We start from the raw sequence: 23,295 nt of genomic DNA on the forward strand, positions 1-23,295 counted from the left end.
AATCGAAGAGGATCATAATTTCCTTAATCACCGAAGAATCAAATCCTATATAGATTACAAAGATTTTCTTTAATCCGGAGATCAACCGTGATGACGTCAAAAGATAAGATGAATCCCTATTTTCTCATTTCACTCTTTTACGATAGCTTCACTCATACGTTTCGAGTAATCGAATTATTTTATCCATATTTCTCAATCATGATAAAACCCTATGAATCAACTTATATTCGTCATAATAACATTCTTATTGTTAGCCATGACGACCTCGATCAAATTTCGGGACAAAATTTCTTTAACGGGTAGGTAATGTGATGACCCAGAAATTTCCGACCAAATTTAAACTTAACCTTTATATGTTTCCGACACGATAAGCAGAATTTGTAATGTTTAATCTCAAAAAGTTTGGAACTACATTCATGTAATCAATTACCCTTTGACCGTGTTCGACGATTCACGAACAATTATGAGTATATAGATACGTATATATAATATATAATATTAACTAAAAACATTAACAAAGTATTAGATATATGATACTTTACATGAACGTATTTGTTTCGATATATTTATCGACAGAATTAAGAGATAATATCAAATGATTGAATTATCAGATACATTATGATATGATTACGGGCCTATGTTATGTGGTCCACTGTGATTTAAGAAATCTATTCTTTTTAACAACATTCAAAAAATGGTAAAGTGATTTATAAATAAGAACAAATGTGTCAATTAATGGGAACTAGACAAGGGTTAGTGGAAATTCCTGTTTAATTTCCAAGGCATGTTTTATAATATTTTTCTCGTGAACTTGATAAGATAACTATGTTAACATTCATTTTATGTAATATGAAAATAAGAACGTGGAGTGTAAATAACTTAGATGTTGGATATCGACAAGTTAAGTAACTCGACATTTTTCATTAAGATGATTTCATACGTTTATTTAACCTTTGGACTTTATCCCATGCTTCACCAATAGACTGTAATTTAAAAACTTGAAACCTATTATGAATATATATAATTCTACTTTTTTAAAATGTTTTATGATATAACGATTTCCGTTATTTTAACCTTTTAACAAAATGATTCTTAAATATATTTAGTTTTGGAAAACAAAATTATCATATTTATTTGATTTAGTTTCAAAAGTAAAAAAAAAACGTTTTCAGTTTAAAAAGAACTTTATTATTAAAACGTATATATCTTTTATAAATATCTAGAACTACTTTTGACAACTCATTACTTAACCAGTATGATAAAGATAACGATATTTATATTTTATTTTATTAAATATATATAACGATTTAAATTAATATTATATATTTATACGCGTATTATACGTATATAGTTTTATACTTTTACTATACTTTAACTTTACCTTTACTTTACTTTTACTTTACTTTAACTTTAATAATTAATACTTTAATATTTCACTTTAATAATTCATACTTTAATATTTCACTTTAATAATTCACTTTAATAATTCACTTTAATAATTCATACTTTAATAATTCACTTTAATAATTCACTTTAATAATTCATACTTTAATAATTCACTTTAATAATTCATACTTTAATAATTCAAAAATCTATTATAAATAGAATTGAATAGGTTTCATTATTTCATAAAAACTTGAAAATATATTTCTCTAAACTCTCTCAATCGAATTACATATATATATTTTCTTTGTATTATTTCAAGATATTATTAGTATACATAAAATACTACGACAGAGTTATACTCAGACGATTTCAAAATAAGTTTTCAAACGGGATAGAGCTAAGGAAATTATGGGTTATAGCTATGGAGGTTATGGGTATTGATCGAGGGTATTGCTCGTGAGGTCAACCTAACGTTTATCATTTTCGTTGCGTCTACGTACTTTCCTGCAATATTGAATCACAATATTGATACGTTCGTGAATCCGAGACAAACCCTGCACTTGTTCAGTGCCGTCATATACATAATTGCTACGAAATACAGTATTGTGAGTTTCATTACTCCCTTTTTATATATATTTTTGGGCTGAGAATACATGCGCTGTTTTATAAATGTTTTACGAAGTAGGCACAAGTACTAAAACTAATTCTATGTGGGTTTAAACCAGAAATATACCCTTAGCTTGGTAACATTAAACTACTTGTCTATGTACGGTAGGCGCAAATCCTAAAGATAAATCTATTGGGCCTGACAAACCCCATCCTGACTATGGGATGCTTTAGTACTTCGAGGTTATTTTAAACACACCTGATCTGGTGTACTTCAGAGGGTAAAACATGAATGTTAAGGCTTGTTACCGGGTGCCTACAACTTATAGAATACTTTTAAACACTTGCGAGTGTACGGATATTTATGGAAACTGAAATCTTGTGGTCTATTACTATTACAGAAATGATTGATTATGATAAACTAATGAACTCACCAACCTTTTGGTTGACACTTTAAAGCATGTTTATTCTCAGGTATTAAAGAAATCTTCCGCTGTGCATTAGCTCATTTTAAGGATATTACCTGGAGTCATTCATGACATACTTTGAAAGACGTTGCATTCAAGTCGTTGAGTTCATCAAGATTAATATTAAGTCAATTATAGTTGGATGTAATATGAAATGGTATGCATGCCGTCAATTTTTGATGTAAAGAAAGTTTGTCTTTTAAAAATGAATGCAATGTTTGAAAAACGTATCATATAGAGGTCAAATACCTCGCGATGTAATCAACTATTGTGAATCGTTTATAATGTATATGAACGGGTCCTTTCAACATACTCAGGTGGTGGTGGTGTTGTAACTTCTTCATTGTTACTCACATCAAAAACCTTTCCATCTTCTGGTGCTGGTTTTTCAGAATTTGTTGACACCATATTAACATTCTCATTCCGAGGATTTACTTCAGTATTACTCGGTAGCTTTCCTTGTTCCCTCGTACTCATCATGCTAGCAAGGGTACCTACGTGTTTTTCTAGATTCAAAATGGATGCTTGTTGAGTTCTTAATGACTGATCAAACCTCTCATTTGTTTGGGTTTGAGTTGCAATAAATTGTGTTTGAGATTCCATTAGCTTTGCCATCATTTCTTCCAGATTTGGCTTTTTCTCTTCGGTTTATTGTGGTGGTTTATACAAGCCAGGTCTTCGTTGATTGAAAGTGTTGTTTTGAGTTGGCTGGTTATTCAGACCTTGTTGATTATACGAGTTATTGTTGGGTCCATTTGGATTGTAAAGAATGTTTTGATTTCGATTGAAGTTTGGCCTTGGCAATTGATAATTATTTCCCGGCCTTTAGTTCATGTAGGAAACATTCTCACGTTGTTCCATCGTTTGCTCAATGTGACAATCTTTCGTTAAGTGTGGTCCACCTCATTGCTCACAACTGATTCGTATTGCGTGAATATCTTTAGTCATCTTTTCCATTCGTCTCTCGAAAGCATCTATTTTTGCGGAAATATAATCAAAGTCATGGCTAGAATCGGCTCTAGTCGCTTTAGATAAACGAAAAATATCTTTTTCCTGATGCCACTCATGAGAGTGGGAGGCTGTGTTATCAATAATTTTGTGAGCTTCGGTTGCGGTTTTCTTCATAATGGAACCACCAGCTGCTATGTCGATGTCTTTTCGTGTAGCAACGTCGACACCTTGTTAGAATATTTGTACTATTTGATAAGTGTCTAAACCATGTTGAGGACATCCTCTCAACAATTTTCCGAATCTTGTCCACGCGTCATATAATGTTTCATTTGGATTTTGCGTAAACGTAACAATTTCTCCTTGAAGTCTCACGGATTTAGATGCCGGAAAGAATTGTTTAAGAAATTTTTCAACTAAGACATCCTATGTGTCAATCGCCCCTTCAGGTAACGATTCTAACCAATCTTTGGCTTCTCCCTTTAAAGTCCAGGGAAACAACATGAGATATATCTGTTCATCCTCAACTTCTCTGATTTTGAATAGAGTACAGATCCTATTAAAGGTTCGAAGATGTTTGTTTGGATCTTCTTTTGGCGTACCACTATATTGGCATTGATTAGTTACCATGTGTAGTATTTGTCCTTTGATTTCATAATCTGGCATATTAATGTCTGGCTTAATAATGGCGTGTCCTTGGCCAGTGCGTGTGGCTCTCATTCGGTCTTCCATACTTAGAGGTTCAGTTACTTTCATAATTAAATTTTTTGAATACGAATCACTAGAGGATTCTGATTTAACGGTTTGTAGTTCAGGAGGAATGATTAGTGGTTCAGGATCTTGGAATTATCCTTGAATATCCACCGGGTTCTCGATAGTGAAATCGGGTTCAAAAAATGGATTATCGGAAATTTGAATTGGGGTACTTGGTCGACTAGATGATGATTCTAAAGAAAAATCAACGGCGACAATATTGGCTAGATGTCTTGATCGAGTTACAGGAGGTGAACGTATGAAAGGTGGTGAACGTTTTGCTCGATGCATTCACTGAATATCCTATTAGTTATAAAAATAAAAATTATATAAGTTATCAAATTAATAGACTTTTCTGCTTTTGCCCACGTTTCGAATAGCCAAAAGATGCAGCAGGGAGCCAGGATCCTTTAAGTTGGAAAATCCACAACTCAGCCACTAACGAATCCAACTATTACTACGAAGCAGAAAATTTTGGATGACTATTAATTTAACCGCTTAAAATAATTTTTCGACGAAATTTAAAGAAGATAAAATTTATGTCCTAAAAACTAGAGCGTAGAAATGAGAAAGAAAAAGAGTGCGTCGAAAAATAAGAGGTCGAAAAATAAGCGTCGAAAAATAAAAGTCGAAAAACAAAAATAAGAAAGTAAAGCGTCGAAACTTAGAATTCTAAAAACTTAAGTCTAAAAGTTGCGTCTAAAGGTATTAAAGCTTAAAAGAAATTCTATATCCAAAACGGCAATTACTTAATTATGCACTAAAATCTATTTAAAACTAAAGCGATAAGCGACGTCGTAAAATTCTAAAGCGCCTAAATCTTAGTTTATAGAAAAAGCACTTAAGGGATTTTATGGCAAAGTCTTAAAAGCTAAAAATAAAAATAAACTACGGCAAAATACTAGTCTTAAAACTAATTACGAACGATAAAAATACAAATATTATGAATAAACGATTAAAAAGATACGAAATATAGAAATAAAACTTAAAGTTATGAAAATACAATTTTTATAAAAATATTATTTTTAAATTATTATTATATATAAATATTAAACTATATAATTAATAATAATACTTAAACTTAATATTACAACTTAATTAAAACTAGATATAAATATAGTAAACAATTAAACCCTAATTAGATTAATTATAAAAATTAAAACCCTAAAAGCGTAATAAATGAGGTCCGAGGTTTGTGGCCTGTCAGCTTTAATTATGCGACCGCATGAGGATCAGCCTACAGGGTAATGCGATCGCATGGCCATGTAGGTTCAGCTGGTTATGCAGATTCAAAAATGCAGGCTCAGATTGCTTTTTTTAATATTTTTTTTCAAAATATGTATTTAATTTATAATTTATCCAAAATTAAAATATAAGTGATATTTAAAATTATATTTTTAAGAACTGAAAAAAATACCTTTATAGTTAAATATATATATATATATATATATATATATATATATATATATATATATATATATATATTATGTTTTTTTATGTTTTTATATATTTTTTAACACTTATAATAAATACAAAATATTTTTAGAGATAAAAATATAGCATTTCGCCGAGTTCCCAGGCAGCGGCGTCAAAAACTTGATGTGTGCGAGGTGTGGTACGAAATACTATTATTTTTAATACGAAATACGGTACGATTTAGACAAGTTATTTATTTATTTATAGAATGGATATACCTAAACCTTGCTACAATACTTATAGGCAGTGTACCTAATCGTAGAGTAGTGTAGTTTTTAGTAAGTCCGGTTCGTTCCACAGGGAGCTAGCTAAGTTTAACGCTATATTTATTTTACACTATATTTGTATAACTATATATATAAGTAATATTATTATTATTATAAAAGGAGGGTTTTACCGTTTAATGAACGGTTTGTCGATTTTAAATAAAGCGTAAAGATAAATGACGATAATATAAATGACAGAATTTAAATTGCGATAAAGTAAATTGCAGTAATTAAAATGACAGTAAATAAAGGTACGATGAAATATGAAATAAAAGTATTATGCTTATTTAAACTTCCGTAATCATGATGTTTGATGTTTTGATTTTAATTTATTTATCTGGGTTAATTGTCCTTTGTCCTAGATTTATTTGATACCTATCTGGTTTTTGTCCATAATAGTCCATCGATCATAATTATAAAATCCTCGTCAAATTAACTTTATTCCCCAAGTCAAATATTCCAACTAATTAGGGATTCGAACTGTAACAAGGTTTTAATACTTTGTTTAATAATTACACCAGGTTATCGACTGCGTGTAATCCAAGGTTTTAATACTTTGTTAACAATTACTCCAATTATCCTTGTATGTAATCCACCCCTGTTTTAATGAGATATGAATATTAATTTACCCACTTGATCAGAATGAATAATCAATTACCCAACCCGAATAATTAATTAAATGATCGTAAAAGATGTCGTATAAACATCACTAAATAGGACATACATAATCATTTTAATAATTATTAGATTAACTAATTTGAAGATAGGTTCGACCGGTTCCAATGAGTTGTCATTCAATTAGACAATACCCCCTACCTATTAATAGTCAATAGTCCAATGTTCACAAGTGTCGGTCTTTTGTCCAAACCCAAATTATGGTACAACATCCAATAACCCCATCTTAATATTTACTCTAACATCACGATTACTTCGGCTCAAATAAGCATAATAATAACTTAGTTACGATACATTAATTTAAAAAGGAAGAACATAACTTACAGTTCAAACCCAAGTGTCGGTCTTTTGTCCAAACCCAAATTAGCGTTACACGGACAGAGTTCCGACTTTAAAACCCGTAAAATATTTCTTACAATAACCCAACTAAATCATAATTTATTATTAATCATAATTATAATTAAAATTATAATTATAAATATATATTACATAGAGAGAAAGAAAGATTGAAAAAGGTATATTCAATTCGGCCAAAAACATTGCAATTTATAGGACTTGGCCTGCTACAGGATGCCATGAGATTGCATGGATTTTGTGCTTCCAGGCCATGCGATCGCATGGCCAGCTGGATCCAGATATTTTACTTTTAAAACGTGGGCTACTCGATTTTAATAATATATAATATAATATATATAATTTTATATAATTATATATATATTATATTATATTCTTGTGCATAGTTGATAATGCTAAAAACGAACATATATTTCATAGCATTATTCCTCAAGAAAGACAAGCTTTTAGTTGCAATTGTTCTATTTACAAGTGATATTCGTTTAAATAATAAAAGGTGAAGGCAAAATACAGATTCGACGAATTGAAGACGCAAACGACCAAAAAGCTCAAAAGTACAAAATACAATCCAAGAGGTTCCAATTATTGATAAGAAACGTCTCGAATTTACAAGAGTACAAGATTTAAAATGCAAAGTACAAAATATAAAATTGTACGCAAGGACGTTCGAAAATCCGGAACCGGGACCAGAGTCAACTCTCAACGCTCGACGCAACGGACTAAAAATTACAAGTCAACTATGCACATAAATATAATATAATATTTAAATAATTCTTATAATTATTTAATATATTATATTATTTATAAAACCGTCGGCAGAAGAAAACAACCAAATATGAGCCTCCCTAGCTGGCCATGCGATCGCATGGCCTGGAAGGCATAAATCCATGCGATCGCATGAGCCCCAGTTCCAGCCCACATGCCTATAAAAATCGAGCTTTGGTGCACCACAAATCAATCTATCTTTCTCTTTTCTCCATTCATACGATATATTTATATTTATAATTTATATTTTAATTTTAATTTTAATTATAATTCTAATAATAAGGGTATGTTAGCGAATGTTGTAAGGGTGTAAGTCGAAATTCTGTCCGTGTAACACTACGCTATTTTTAATCATTGTAAGTTATGTTCAACCTTTTTAATTTAATGTCTCGTAGCTAAGTTATTATTATGCTTATTTAAAACGAAGTAATCATGATGTTGGGCTAATTACTAAAATTGGGTAATTGGGCTTTGTACCATAATTGGGGTTTGGACAAAAGAACGACACTTGTGGAATTTAGACTATGGGCTATTAATGGGCTTTATATTTGTTTAACTAAATGATAGTTTGTTAATGTTAATATAAAGATTTACAATTGGGCGTCCCTATAAGTTACCATATACACTCGATCAGACACGATGGGCGGGGTATTTATATGTACGAATAATCGTTCATTTAACCGGACACGGGAATGGATTAATAGCCACTAGAATAATTAAAACAGGGGTGAAATTATGTACAAGGACACTTGGTATAATTGATAACAAAATATTAAAACCTTGGGTTACACTCAGTCGACATCCTGGTGTAATTATTAAACAAAGTATTAAAATCTTGTTACAGTTTAAGTCCCCAATTAGTTGGAATATTTAACTTCGGGTATAAGGATAATTTGACGAGGACACTCGCACTTTATATTTATGACTGATGGACTGTTATGGACAAAAACCAGACTGACATATTAAATAATCCAGGACAAAGGACAATTAACCCATGGGCATAAAACTAAAATCAACACGTCAAACATCATGATTACGGAAGTTTAAATAAGCATAATTCTTTTATTTCATATTTAATTTCCTTTATTTTATATTTAATTGCACTTCTAATTATCGCATTTTTATTATTATTGTAGTTAATTGCACTTTTAATTATCGTACTTTTTAATTATCACAAGTTTATTTTATCGCATTTTTATTATTTGCAATTTCATTATCGTTATTTACTTTACGCTTTAATTTAAATCTTGTATTTATTTTTAATATTTTACATTTGGTTTTAACTGCGACTAAAGTTTTAAAATCGACAAACCGGTCATTAAACGGTAAACCCCCCCCCCCCCCCCCTTTATAATAATAATATTACTTATATATATATTTGTATTTTTATAAAAGTAAACTAATATAGCGTTAAGCTTTGTTTAAAGATTTCCCTGTGGAACGAACCGGACTTACTAAAAACTACACTACTGTACGATTAGGTACACTGCCTATAAGTGTTGTAGCAAGGTTTAAGTATATCCATTCTCTAAATAAATAAATATCTTGTGTAAAATTGTATCGTATTTAATAGTATTTCCTGCAAAAATTAATAGCTATTTTATACCTCTCTGCTAAAACATCAAGTATTTTTGGCGCCGTTGCCGGGGACCAATCTAGCTTAAAAGCCGGAAGCGCAACGCTAATAAAAAAAAGAATTTTTAATTTACTTTTATTAAAATTCATTTTTATAAAAATACGTTTTAAATATTCGAAAATATAAAAAGAAAAACAAAAATATAAATATTTTTTTTAGAGTCTGGTAAATATTTAAGTTTTATAAAGTTTCTTTATTTCTATTTTTTTTTTAGTTTGTAAAAATATAAGTTTTATTTAATTAATAAATATATTTTATATTTTACAGCAAAAACAGAAAAAAAAAATATAATTAATTCTGCCCGAACACTGTAGCAGCCCAGCTCTTGGCCCGAAACCCTAGCCCATTCGATCTCATGGCTGGGCAACTGAGGACTCATGCGATCGCATGAGCCCATCTGACACGCCAGACTGCAGCCAGCAATCATTACGGAGTATAATTATTAATTATAATTAATTATAACCCTAATTAGGGTTTAGGTTATTTTATTATTTAGATTAGTTTTAATTAATTTGTATTTAAAATTTTAATTAGTTTTTATAAATTACAAAATTAATAGTTTAATAAAATAAATAATATAAAAATAATATTTTTATAAAAATTGTATTTTTTACAACTTTTTATATATTTTTATATTTTGTCCCTTTTTAATCGTTTTAGCGTAATATTTGTATTTTTCGCTCATATTTAGTTTTAATTCATAGTTTTTGCCATAATTATTTTTACTTCTAGATTTTTAGGCTTTGCCGTAGAATTCCTTAAGTGCTTTTTCTTTAGACTAAGATTTAAGTGCTTTAGAATTTTGCGACGCCTTTTTAAGTTTTAGTTTCTTTTTAAGTTATTTCCATTTGGGATTTAGTTTTTCCTGTAAGCTTTAATTTTTTTAGACACCTTTTACTATGTATCAATTATCATTCCAATTAGTAATCTCAATTTGCGATTATAATTTTAAGTTAGTTGTAGTAATAAGGTTAGGTTAGTCAAGTGTTTTAAGTTTTATAAGTTTCTTTTATTTTTCCGTCACCTTTTATTTTTCAACCATTTTTCTTTTTCGACCTTTTTCGACGAGCTTTTTTTTTTCTTTCTTATTTCTCGCTATTCTAGTTTTAGGACATAGATTTTTATTCTACTTCTTATCTAAATTTCTTAAAATTACGAAAATTTATTTTAAGTGGTTAAATTGATAGACATCAAAATTTTCTGGTTCGTAGTAATAGTTGGATTTGTACGTGGACCGGGTTATTGGAGCCAAACAGTCCTCAATTATATGGAGACCAAACGAATCCTGCCCCTCTGCTGCATCTTTTGGTTATTCGAAACGTGGGCAAAATCAGAAAAGTCTATTGATTGGATAACTTATTATAATTTTTCTTTCCTTTTAAAAACTAATAGGATATTCAGTGAATACACCGAGCAAGACGTTCACCACCTTTTGTACGTTCACCACCTGTAACTAGATCAAGACATTTAGCAAATATTACCACCGTTGATTTTTCTTTAGAAACGTCGTCCAGTCGACCAAGTACTTCAGTTCAAATTTCCAATAATCCATTTTTTGAACCCGACCTCACAATTGAGAATCCGGAGAATATTCAGGAACGGTTCGTAGATCCTGAACCACTAAACTTTCCTCCGGAACCACCAATCATTCAAACAGAGATTGTTGAGGAACGAACCATTAAATCAGAATCCTCTAGTGATTCAGATTCAACAAATTCAATTATGGAGAATCTGGAACCTTTAAGTATGGAAGACCGAATGAGAGCTAAACGCACTGGCCAAGGTCACGCAATAACTCATCCAGACATTAATGCGCCAGATTATGAAATCAAAGGACAAATTTTACACATGGTGACTAATCAATGCCAATTTAGTGGTGCGCCGAAGGAAGATCCAAATGAACATCTACGTACCTTTAATAGGATCTGCACACTATTTAAAATCTGAGAAGTGGAGGATGAACAGATATATCTCATGTTATTTCCCTGGACTTTAAAGGGAGAAGCCAAAGATTGGTTGGAATCATTACCTGAAGGGCGATTGATACATGGGACGTTTTAGTTGAAAAATTTCTTAAACAATTCTTTCCTGCATCTAAAGCCGTAAGACTTCAAGCAGAAATTGTTACGTTTACACAGAAACCAAATGAAACTCTATATGAGGCGTGGACTAGATATGGAAAGTTATTAAGAGGATGTCCGCAACATGGTTTAGACACCTGTCAAATAGTACAAATATTCTACCAAGGATGCGACATCACTACAAGAAAAGACATAGATATAGCAGCTGGTGGTTCTATTATGAAGAAAACCGAAACGGATGCTTACAAAATTATTGATAACACTGCTTCCCACTCACATGAGTGGCACCAAGAAAAAGATATCATTAGATCATCTAAAGCAGCTAGAGCCGATTCTAGCCATGACTTAGATTCCATTTCCGCAAAGATAGATGTTGTGGAGAGACGAATGGAAAAGATGACTAAGGATATTCACTCAATACGAATTAGTTGTGAACAGTGTGGAGGACCACCTTTGACAAAAGATTGCCTCAGTATTGAATTAACAATGGAACAAAGAGAGAATATTTCATACATAAACCAAAGGCCTGGAAATAATTATCAGAATAATTATCAACCGCCAAGACCGATTTACAATCAAAACCAAAATTATAACCGAAATATTCCATACAACAACCAACAAGGTCCTAGCAATCAACAAGTATCCAATAATACTTACAACCAGCAAAGACCTAATTTTCAAAACAAACCACCACAACAAACCGATGATAAAAAGCCGAATTTAGAAGATATGATGACGAAGCTAGTTGAAACTCAAACGCAGTTTTTCACATCTCAGAAACAAACTAATGAACAAAATGCTCAAGCATTTAGAAATCAACAAGCTTCTATTCAAAATCTGGAACAAGAAGTAAGTAACCTAGCAAGGTTAATAGGTGAAAGAAAACCGGGAAGTCTACCTAGTGATACAAATGCTAACCCCCGGAATGAAACAGCTAAAGCCATTACCACAAGAAGTGGTACAACACTTAAACCACCTGAAATACCTGTAACTTCTGATGAAGCTATTCCTACTCCACAAGAACCACAACCTGATCAAGATAAGGAAAAAGAACCGGTAGTTGAAAAGGTTAATGAAGATAACACAGTTAAGGCTAAACCTTATGTTAAACCATACCAACCACCACTTCCTTACCCGAGTAAAATGAAGAAAGAGAAACTTGAAGCCGAGCAATCCAAATTCTTGGATATGTTTAAACAGATAAATGTAAATCTTCCTTTCATTGATGTGATTTCAGGAATGCCTAGATATGCTAAATTCTTGAAAGATCTAATCTCAAATAGAAAGAAAATGGAAGAACTCTCGGCTGTTACTATGAATGCTAATTGTTCAGCAGTGCTGTTGAATAAGATACCAGAAAAATTATCTGATCCAGGAAGTTTCACAATTCCATGTTTTCTGGGTAGTCTTAGTTCAATAGAAGCATTGGCAGATTTAGGTGCTAGTATAAATTTAATGCCGTACTCACTATACACTAAACTAGACCTTGGAGAATTGAAACCAACCAGAAAAAGCATACAACTAGCCGATAGATCAATAAAATATCCTAGAGGGATAATGGAGAACATGCTAGTTAAAGTTGGTACTTTAGTATTTCCAGTAGATTTTGTTGTTTTAGACATGGAAGAAGATTCTCAAGTTCCTCTCATATTAGGAAGACCATTCTTAAACACGGCTAAAGCAATGATAGACGTGTTCGGTAAGAAATTGACCCTAAGTATAGAGGATGAGAGTGTTACCTTTTCAGTTGATAGAGCAATGCAACAACCACAATCTGCAGATGATACATGTTATTATATTCAAACTATAGATGCACATGCAGAATTATTAGAAGAATTTCCAGAATTACAAGGAACAGGAGAATGTTCTTTAGGAGAAGGTAATGAACCAATTGATGAAGCTGAAATGTTAGCTACACTTATAGCTAATGGATATGAACCAACAACAGAAGAAATTCAAATGCTAAAAGAAGAAGACAGATATCGATATAAATCATCGATAGAAGAACCTCCGAAATTAGAGTTAAAGCCACTTCCAAACCATTTGGAATATGCTTATTTACATGGTGAATCTGAATTACCTGTAATAATATCGTCTTCTCTTACTGAAAATGAGAAATCACAACTCATTTCTGTGTTGAAAGCTCATAAACCAGCCATTGCATGGAAGATTCATGATATTAAAGGAATAAGTCCTTCGTATTGCACACATAAAATCCTTATGGAAGAAGGTCATAAAACGTATGTGCAACGCCAACGAAGACTAAATCCTAATATGCAAGATGTAGTTAAGAAAGAGATTATTAAACTGCTAGATGCAGGTTTAATTTATCCAATCTCTGATAGTCCATGGGTAAGCCCAGTTCAATGCGTGCCTAAGAAGGGTGGCATGACTGTCATTACAAATGAGAAAAATGAGCTTATTCCTACTAGGACTGTAACAGGATGGCGTGTATGTATTGATTATAGAAAATTAAATGACGCCACCAGAAAAGATCACTTTCCCTTACCTTTCATTGATCAAATGTTGGAAAGATTAGCCGGAAATAGTTACTATTGTTTTCTAGATGGATTTTCCGGATATTTTCAAATTCCAATAGCACCCGAGGACCAAGAGAAAACCACATTCACATGCCCTTATGGTACTTTTGCTAACAAACGCATGCCATTTGGACTTTGTAACGCCCCTGCAACCTTTCAAAGGTGTATGATGGCGATTTTTCACGACATGATAGAAGAATGCATGGAAGTTTTCATGGATGATTTTTCAGTCTTCGGTGATACATTTGAATCATGTCTAGTTAATCTGGAACGAATGCTTATTAGATGCGAACGATCAAATCTAGTACTTAATTGGGAGAAATGTCATTTCATGGTTAAAGAATGCATCGTTCTTGGTCATAAAATTTCAAAAGAAGGAATTGAAGTGGATAGAGCTAAAGTAGATGTAATTGCTAAACTTCCACATCCCACCAATGTTAGAGGAGTTAGGAGTTTTCTAGGGCATGCCGGTTTTTACCGACGTTTCATAAAAGATTTTTCTAAAATTGCCACTCCTATGAATAAACTCCTAGAAAAAGATGCTCCATTCATCTTTTCAGATGAATGTATCAAATCTTTTAATATTCTTAAAGAGAAACTCACTAATGCGACGATCATGATAATACCAAATTGGAATCTACCGTTTGAACTAATGTGCGATGCAAGTGATTTTGCAATGGGAGCCGTTTTAGGACAAAGGATTGAAAAACGATTTCAACCTATTTATTACGCTAGTAAGACGTTACAAGGAGCACAAACAAATTACATAACTACTGAAAAAGAACTCCTTGCTATTGTCTTTGCTTTTGACAAATTTCGATCATATCTCGTTCTAGCAAAAACAGTGGTCTATACCGACCATTCTGCTCTTAGATACCTATTTTCAAAACAATATGCTAAACCAAGATTAATCCGTTGGATCTTACTCTTACAAGAGTTTGATATTGAAATCCGAGATAAAAGAGGAGCAGAAAATCTCGCCGCTGATCATCTTTCTCGTCTTGAAAATCCCGAATTAGAAGTTCTAAATGAATCGGCCATACAAGACAACTTTCCTGATGAATATCTATTGAAGATAGATTATAAAGAAATTCCATGGTTTGCAGACTATGCAAACTACTTAGTTTGTGGATTCCTTGAAAAAGGATTATCGTACCAAAGACGAAAGAAATTCTTCAGTGATATAAAACACTATTTCTGGGAAGATCCAAATTTGTTTAAAAGTTGTCCAGATGGAATAATACGCCGATGTGTATTTGGAGATGAAGCTAGTAAAATATTAAACCATTGTCACACAGGACCAACAGGAGGGCATTATGGGCCTCAACTAACAGCAAGAAAAGTTTATGATGCTGGATTCTATTGGCCTACAATTTACAAAGACGCACACCTTCTTTGCAAATCCTGTGATGCATGTCAAAGGGCCGGAAAAATAAGTCAATGTGATGAAATGCCACAAAATGTCATCCAAGTATGTGAAGTATTTGACATTTGGGGTATTGACTTTATGGGTCCATTTCCAAAATCTCATAATAATCTATATATACTCGTAGCCATTGATTATTATCTAAATGGGCGGAAGCACAAGCTCTCCCAACTAACGATGCACGAGTTGTAGTCAACTTTTTAAAACGTCTTTTTGCAAGGTTTGGAACACCGAAAGCTTTAATAAGTGATCGGGGAACTCATTTCTGTAATAATCAACTTGAGAAAGTACTTAAAAGATATGGAGTAACTCATAAAATCTCCACCGCATATCATCCACAAACAAGTGGACAAGTTGAAAATACAAACCGAGCTTTAAAACGTATTCTAGAGAAAACCGTAGGATCAAATCCGAAGGAATGGTCCATTAAATTGGAGGATGCACTCTGGGCTTTTAGAACAGCCTACAAAACTCCAATTGGAACCACACCTTTTAGACTTGTTTATGGAAAAGCATGTCATCTTCCAGTAGAAATTGAACACAAAGCGTTTTGGGCTTTGAAGACATGTAATCTTGATTTACATGAAGCCGGACGTCTACGATTAAGTCAACTAAACGAATTAGAAGAATTAAGACATGAAGCATACGAAAATTCGTTAATCTATAAAGAAAGAACGAAGAAATGGCATGATAAAAGAATCAGAAGTTCAAAAGAATTTAAAGAAGGAGACAGAGTTCTTCTTTTCAATTCGCGATTCAAGCTATTTCCTGGAAAATTGAAATCAAGATGGTCTGGACCATTCATAGTCAAAAGAATTTTCCCATACGGAACGATAGAATTAATAAATTCAAATGGGATTGAATTTAAAGTTAATGGTCACAGAGTTAAACATTATATAGATAGTCCGATGGAAGTCGACAACGAAGTTAATCACAATTTCGACTCCACAGCTAACTAAGTGTGGGGAGAATCAAGTCTTTAAAAGATAATATGTATTTCTGTTAGAGTTAGATTGTCTGTTTTCGTGTAGTTCTCGAAAATGGAACCTGAATGGTCTTTCCCTAGCAGACCCTAAAGAACTAGTCTTCTCCCCCCATTCTGAATTTTTAATTTTTTTTTAGGTTTTTACGAAATGAAGACTGCCTGTGAACTAAACCATGGTCTAATGCTACACGCTTTGATCACTAAACGTAATAATGACACACTTCCGAGTGAAATAGTATCAGTAATCAGAGAAAGAATGGACGGAGTTAGAAAAGAATCCAGATGCGAAGATAATAAGTTACAATTTGGTAAAGGAAAATCAAAATCCGCAGCAAAAAGAAGAGCACGACACCTAGAAAGATGTCACAAATGCGGAAAATGGTCACATGGAGGTAAATGTTCAAATAATCAAACCTATTCAAACACCGAATTTGTTACTTTATGCAGAGACGGACCGTTCATATGTTTAGAAGAAAAGACACTGAATGCTCGAGGTTACGCCTATGTAGCTATGGAAAACCAATTAAACCGACTATCTTATGAATGGGATAGATCATATAACTAAGAAATCTATTTCACAGGTATGTTTGTACAGTTTTTATTTTTTTTTATTTTTAACCTTTTGATAATAAACGCTAATTTGTTCGCTATAAAGTATTAAATTGGTATTGAATAAAATTAGGTTTGGCGACCGAAATTATTGATATCATTCAAAAATTTATTACATCACTGCGAAATTTAACGTTTATTCTTAAGGTATAAATATCTTTAATCAATCAACCCAAAATATTTCAAAAATTCGTCATGAGTTAAATTAGGTCTTGGAACCGAAATTACTTTACCGAAAAGAGGGGCGCATATTTTTGATAATATTTGATTGATTAAAGTGGGATAAAAAGCCAAAAAGATTTTTAATTTTATTTTTACCATGTTTTTAAAATTAATATTTAAATCTTAAATTAATATTGTAAACTTTATAAAAACAATATATTTAAAATTATAAATATTTGAAAAATTAATATAAGTTTGTTGTGAATTTATAATATGAATTTTTAAATTAAGTTTGGTGTGAATTTTTAATTTTTAAAATAGGAATTTTTAATTTTATGCATTTCAAATTTTAAGTTTGGTGTGAATTTTTAATATTAATTTTGAATTTTATATTTAAATTGTGTGAATTTAAAAACAAAAATTTACTTTATCTCATTAAGTTAAAAATTTGATTTTTAAAATTCGTCGTAAGTTAAAGATTAGGTCTTTGAACCGAAATTGCTTTACCCGAGGGAGGGACGAGAACTTTTATTATCATTATTTTTAATCTTATTGAATTAAAGTATGCCAAAAACATTAAAAAAACCCAAAAATCTTTACTTTTAAAAACCGCGCTTTGATTTGACAAATTTTAAAATTTTGTCGAGGGACAGACTAGGACAACGATCCAAAACGCCCTCGCCCCTAAAGGAAAATAAAATTTTTAAAATTTAATTAATTATAAGTTTTATAAAGTATAAGGTTTTTTTTTAAAAAAAAAAAAAAAAAAAAGCTGAAAACACTGTACCCGGACCCCCATGCTATCGCATGGGTTTTACACTTCAACTCCATGCGATCGCATGGAGCTGAAATCCAGGCCAGAAACAAATACAGCAGCGAGTTCTGCTCTTCACCACAACACACACACATTCACGAACCAACTACAAAAATTCACCAATTTTCGCCATTTTTCCACCGTAATTCGTCATTTTTCTTGCTCTAATCATGCCTAGATTCTCATTCTTCAGCAAATTGGTAAAAATTACACCCCTAAACTCTATAAATTCCTAGTTTTTGTGATAATTACCAATTTTTTACCTAATGCAATTTTGTTAATTTCTAGTGTAATTAGTGTTAAATTGTTAGTATTTTATGCATGTATAACCTAGATTGATGCTATTTAACATGATTTGAAGCCAAAAACTTCAAAATTTTTAGAAATCTAGGGTTTGTGTTCTTGAGCAATTTGAGGCTTTTTGATATAAACAGGTTATGGCCGATTTTTGTCATGAATTATTGCTAAATTGAGTAGTGTAACATGTTTAGATAGTTAAATGATCCAAACAATGATCCTAAACATGATTTTTGGAGATTAAAGTGGACTTTTTAAGTCCAAAATTCATGAACTTGATTAATTTGATATATTTGCCATTTGAGACTTGTTTAATTATTAGTAATGAATATTTCGACATGTTATTTGAGTTAAATGCTTATGAATTTTGTATACATTTTCATATGTGCTTATTTGAAAAGTGTAGAATTGTGAAAAATTGTGAAAATGTGTATAAGTTTAATTTTGATTTAACATGTTATAGTGATTGTTTTAAGTTGTTATTTTGCTAACACTAATGCATATTTGGATGCACAAATTTTGTGTTTTACAGAGAGCCGATACTGGAGGTTCAGGAGCATCATCATCTAGACGACCAGCACCAGCACCAGAACCAGAAATGCAACACGAACAAGAACCACAACAGGAACAACAACAGCCTGATCAGCACATACCTTATTATGATCCGGTACAGTTTGTTGATGAATTCATAGTATTCCCAATGAGGCCGCCAGTAGAATTCCCAACGATTCCTGAGCACACTCTACATCCTAATCTGAGATTTGATAGAAGATGGAGAGATTACGAGACATATCAAAGGAACAAATTCAAATTGGTAACAAAAAATGTAGAGGTGCCAAGGGTAATCGATTGGGCCCCTTTGGAAACGGTCTATCTAGCTGACCGTGTTAGACAGCTTTTAGTTCAAAGGTATGGCAGTTCTTCTTTTACAGATTGGGAACGTCTTTTCACCATTCGTAGACCTGTATATAAGGAATGGTGTGTTGAGTTGATGAGTACTGTATCACTTGATACAAATATAGTTAGAATAGATGATAGAAGATTTCTTAGGTTTATCCTTGGCGGTAGGATGTACAGAATGTCCATGCTGGACATGGCCAGGGCCTTACAGATATATACTCCTGATGAGTTGCTATTACCCGATTGTACAAACTTGATTCATTATGGTGAACGGGTAGATAGTAACTTTGACGCTGACGCCATTTGGAGGCGTATGTCACATTTTGATGTTTTTACACGAGCAGGAGGACACTCCTATACACATATTGACAGAGCCGAGCTTCGTATTATTCATAGATTTTTGGCTAACTCGATTACACAAAGAGGTCATAATAAAGAAAAAATTACCTTATATGATTTATTCTACCTAAAGTGTATTCGGGATCCTAGAAGCTTTGTCAATATCCCTTACTGTGTTGCTTTTTATTTATCTAAAATGGTAGAGGGAATGCAGGACGGAAGTATAATAGGAGGAGGTATTTTTGTTACTCTCATTGGAGAGTATTTAGGTGTTGATAGGAACCAAGGGGGTCCATTACAGATTTGTAGAGAACAGGTTGAGCCCTTAGGATTGAAAGTTTATGTGGGTGCTAAGGTATTGAAAAGTAGACGTAACCAGGCAGTACCCTATGAGGGATCTCATCCTCAGGTAGAGAGAGGCTCAGACGAGGAAATGGAGGAAGCGGAAGACATTAGGGATGTCTTTCGAGATGCTATTCTTGACGTCCACGTTCGTATAGATGAGGAAGCAATGACGAACGCGGCCAGACATAGTATGTATGAGCAGTGGAACTCCGAGCGAGTATACGAGGATTATAGGCGATGCCAACACGATAGCTGGTTAGTTCATTAGCACCAAATCATGAGCCAGCTATCATATCAGGTACCAAATAACTATGTACCTACTCGACCTGCTCATTTTCCGCCACATAACCCCGATATCCGACCACCCTTTAACCGGTATGACTATGACCAAGCCTATCAGAACACCTATAACCAACAATGGAACCCACCCGATGAGATGAACTGGAACCCCTATCCAGACTGATTTAGTTCCATTTGGTTATTTTTATGATTTTTATGTTTTTATCTTTTGACTTTTTCATGTTTAAACTTATGTTATTGGATATATTTGTGTAATTTTTATTATTTTATTATTATTGTGTACTAATATTTCATATTTAGAATTTGAAAGTGGGATATTAAATCCCATTTCAAATTGCCATGCATGATTATATTTGTATGTATGTATATTGTCGATTGTACAAAACAGGGTAAAACAGCGCATTTTCAAAGACTGGCATTAAGTTCAGCAAAAGCTACTAATTTTGACGACAAGATGACAAATAAATGTGATGTAACAAAAGACGAAATGAACAAATGATATGCACCATTTATCATTCAGCAAACAAACGCCAATATGTTTGGAAACTTTGGTAAAATTTAATCATTTCTACGCTAATCACCCTCAATAATTTAAATTGTACTGATTTCTTGCAAATGAGGGCATTGCAAGATCTTAAGTGTGGGAAGGGGTTAAATTCTTTCGGATTTTAAAATTTTTATCTTAAACACTTGGTTACCATTAAAAATACTAGTAAAGCAGTAGTTGTATTAGAATCTAGTGCTCTCTGATAATAAAGAACAGCCCTAGTCTTATATACTGACTACCCAATTCTAGTAAAATTTTTCAAAATTTTCAATTAAATGAACTCAAAATCATGTTTATACATATTTATGAACGATAAAACTAGGTTTTAACATCGAAATTATTGTTACCTCGGAAAGGACATAAATTGAGAAACAAACCAAAATGTTAAAATTCATTTAAAATGGAATAGAGGACGATAAAAAGGAAAATAAAAGCCAAGTGTGGGAAAATTCTCCAAGTTATTCAAAACATATGTCACATATATCTGTGAAAAATAACTGAAAATACTTTTGCTTTGAACTAAACTAAATTGTTTTACCCGATGAAAGAAAAGAAGAGATGGATCTACACGATGAATCAATTCCATCATTAAAAGGAAGTAAAGTCTTCCGAAAAAGACACGCGCTTCTTGATTTAGGTCAAGAAGTTGTCGTCCAGACCAGCTGTAGGTTGACGAAAAATCTAGAAAAGTCATCACTAAAATCAGCAGGAAATCCACGGACCTCAGCATTAAACAGGGTCGCCAAGTGGTCAGATTTATCCTAACCAAGAGAAGGATTTATCTCGTACAATGGGGGGCACCATGCAAATTAGCTGGATAAGACTAATGAATCAGATCCCCAGAAAGGATAATCTCCTTAAAGATTAAAAATCAGCTTTTAAGACTGATATTACTCAATCCTAGAGATTGACCTTAAAGATTGAGAATTACAAACTCATGGAATTCAATGATATCTAAACTCGAGTTTGAACGAGAAAATATTTTGATCAAAATTACAAACCGATTTGTTTTCTGAAAACCCTATTTTCAATGCGTTCATTACCATTGAACGTAAAATCCTAGGAATTCACCTGGAATTCATTAGGTCACCTGAACCAAATCGGGTGTCAACCGTAAGAACGGTGGCTGCATAGCATGGTCAAAGACAGGACCTTGTGCCAGACCGAAAAATCATAAGGGTGAGCTTTACTATTACTCCTACCAAGGATAGTAATTGCGTCCAACACGTTATAGACCATAATTAAAAGCATGTCAGGGGACATTGCCTTAACAGTTGCTTGTTCAACGCTTTCCTTTACAACCGGACGGTAGTTTATCGAAAGGTAATATACGGGACAAGTAAACTGGACGTGTTGCTTTCCAAATACAAGGTTAGCAAGTGGGTCACACAAAACCGCAAGTTTTGAGCTAAAATTTTCAAATCTGAAACCCACCAAACCCACAAAAATATTTTGCAAACACCGGTGAAGGGTTAATCTGGAAAACTTATCTAGGGTAAAAACTAGATTTAATTTTCAAAAGATCAAATGTTTTCATAAAGATCCAATTTCCTTAATGGATCTAAATTTTTATAGTCATGTGGGACTGTAAACCATATCGTTACTACCATTGTTTATACCGCCGTATAGAAATCACTGATGTACAAAGTGTGAAGAATAAAGAAGTGATTCTAGTATTTCAAGACGATATTGCTTGAGGACAAGCAACGCTCAAGTGTGGGAATATTTGATAATGCTAAAAACGAACATATATTTCATAGCATTATTCCTCAAGAAAGACAAGCTTTTAGTTGCAATTGTTCTATTTACAAGTGATATTTGTTTAAATAATAAAAGGTGAAGACAAAAGACAGATTTGACGAATTGAAGACGCAAACGACCAAAAAGCTCAAAAGTACAAAATACAATCCAAGAGGTTCCAATTATTGATAAGAAACGTCTTGAATTTACAAGAGTACAAGATTTAAAACGCAAAGTACAAAATATAAAATTGTACGCAAGGACGTTCGAAAATCCGGAACCGGGACCAGAGTCAACTCTCAACGCTCGACGCAACGGACTAAAAATTACAAGTCAACTATGCACATAAATATAATATAATATTTAAATAATTCTTATAATTATTTAATATATTATATTATTTATAAAACCGTCGGCAGAAGAAAACAACCAAATATGAGCCTCCCCAGCTGGCCATGCGATCGCATGGCCTGGAAGGCATAAATCCATGCGATCACATGAGCCCCAGTTCCAGCCCACATGCCTATAAAAATCGAGCTTTGGTGCACCACAAATCAATCTATCTTTCTCTTTTCTCCATTCATACGATATATTTATATTTATAATTTATATTTTAATTTTAATTTTAATTATAATTCTAATAATAAGGGTATGTTAGCGAATGTTGTAAGGGTGTAAGTCGAAATTCTGTCCGTGTAACACTACGCTATTTTTAATCATTGTAAGTTATGTTCAACCTTTTTAATTTAATGTCTCGTAGCTAAGTTATTATTATGCTTATTTAAAACGAAGTAATCATGATGTTGGGCTAATTACTAAAATTGGGTAATTGGGCTTTGTACCATAATTGGGGTTTGGACAAAAGAACGACACTTGTG

At 32.5% G+C, this 23,295-nt stretch overlaps 1 non-coding gene across 1 annotated transcript; it reads left to right on the plus strand.

The window, feature by feature from the left end:
* Positions 1-3,672: 3,672 nt before the first annotated feature.
* Positions 3,673-3,779, plus strand: LOC139856275 (small nucleolar RNA R71). Its single transcript, XR_011761768.1, has one exon. It is a non-coding gene; the product is annotated as a small nucleolar RNA R71 (small nucleolar RNA).
* Positions 3,780-23,295: the final 19,516 nt, after the last annotated feature.

This window comes from Rutidosis leptorrhynchoides, chromosome 6, assembly GCF_046630445.1.
Source record: "Rutidosis leptorrhynchoides isolate AG116_Rl617_1_P2 chromosome 6, CSIRO_AGI_Rlap_v1, whole genome shotgun sequence".
In the NCBI taxonomy this organism is placed as follows: domain Eukaryota; kingdom Viridiplantae; phylum Streptophyta; class Magnoliopsida; order Asterales; family Asteraceae; genus Rutidosis; species Rutidosis leptorrhynchoides.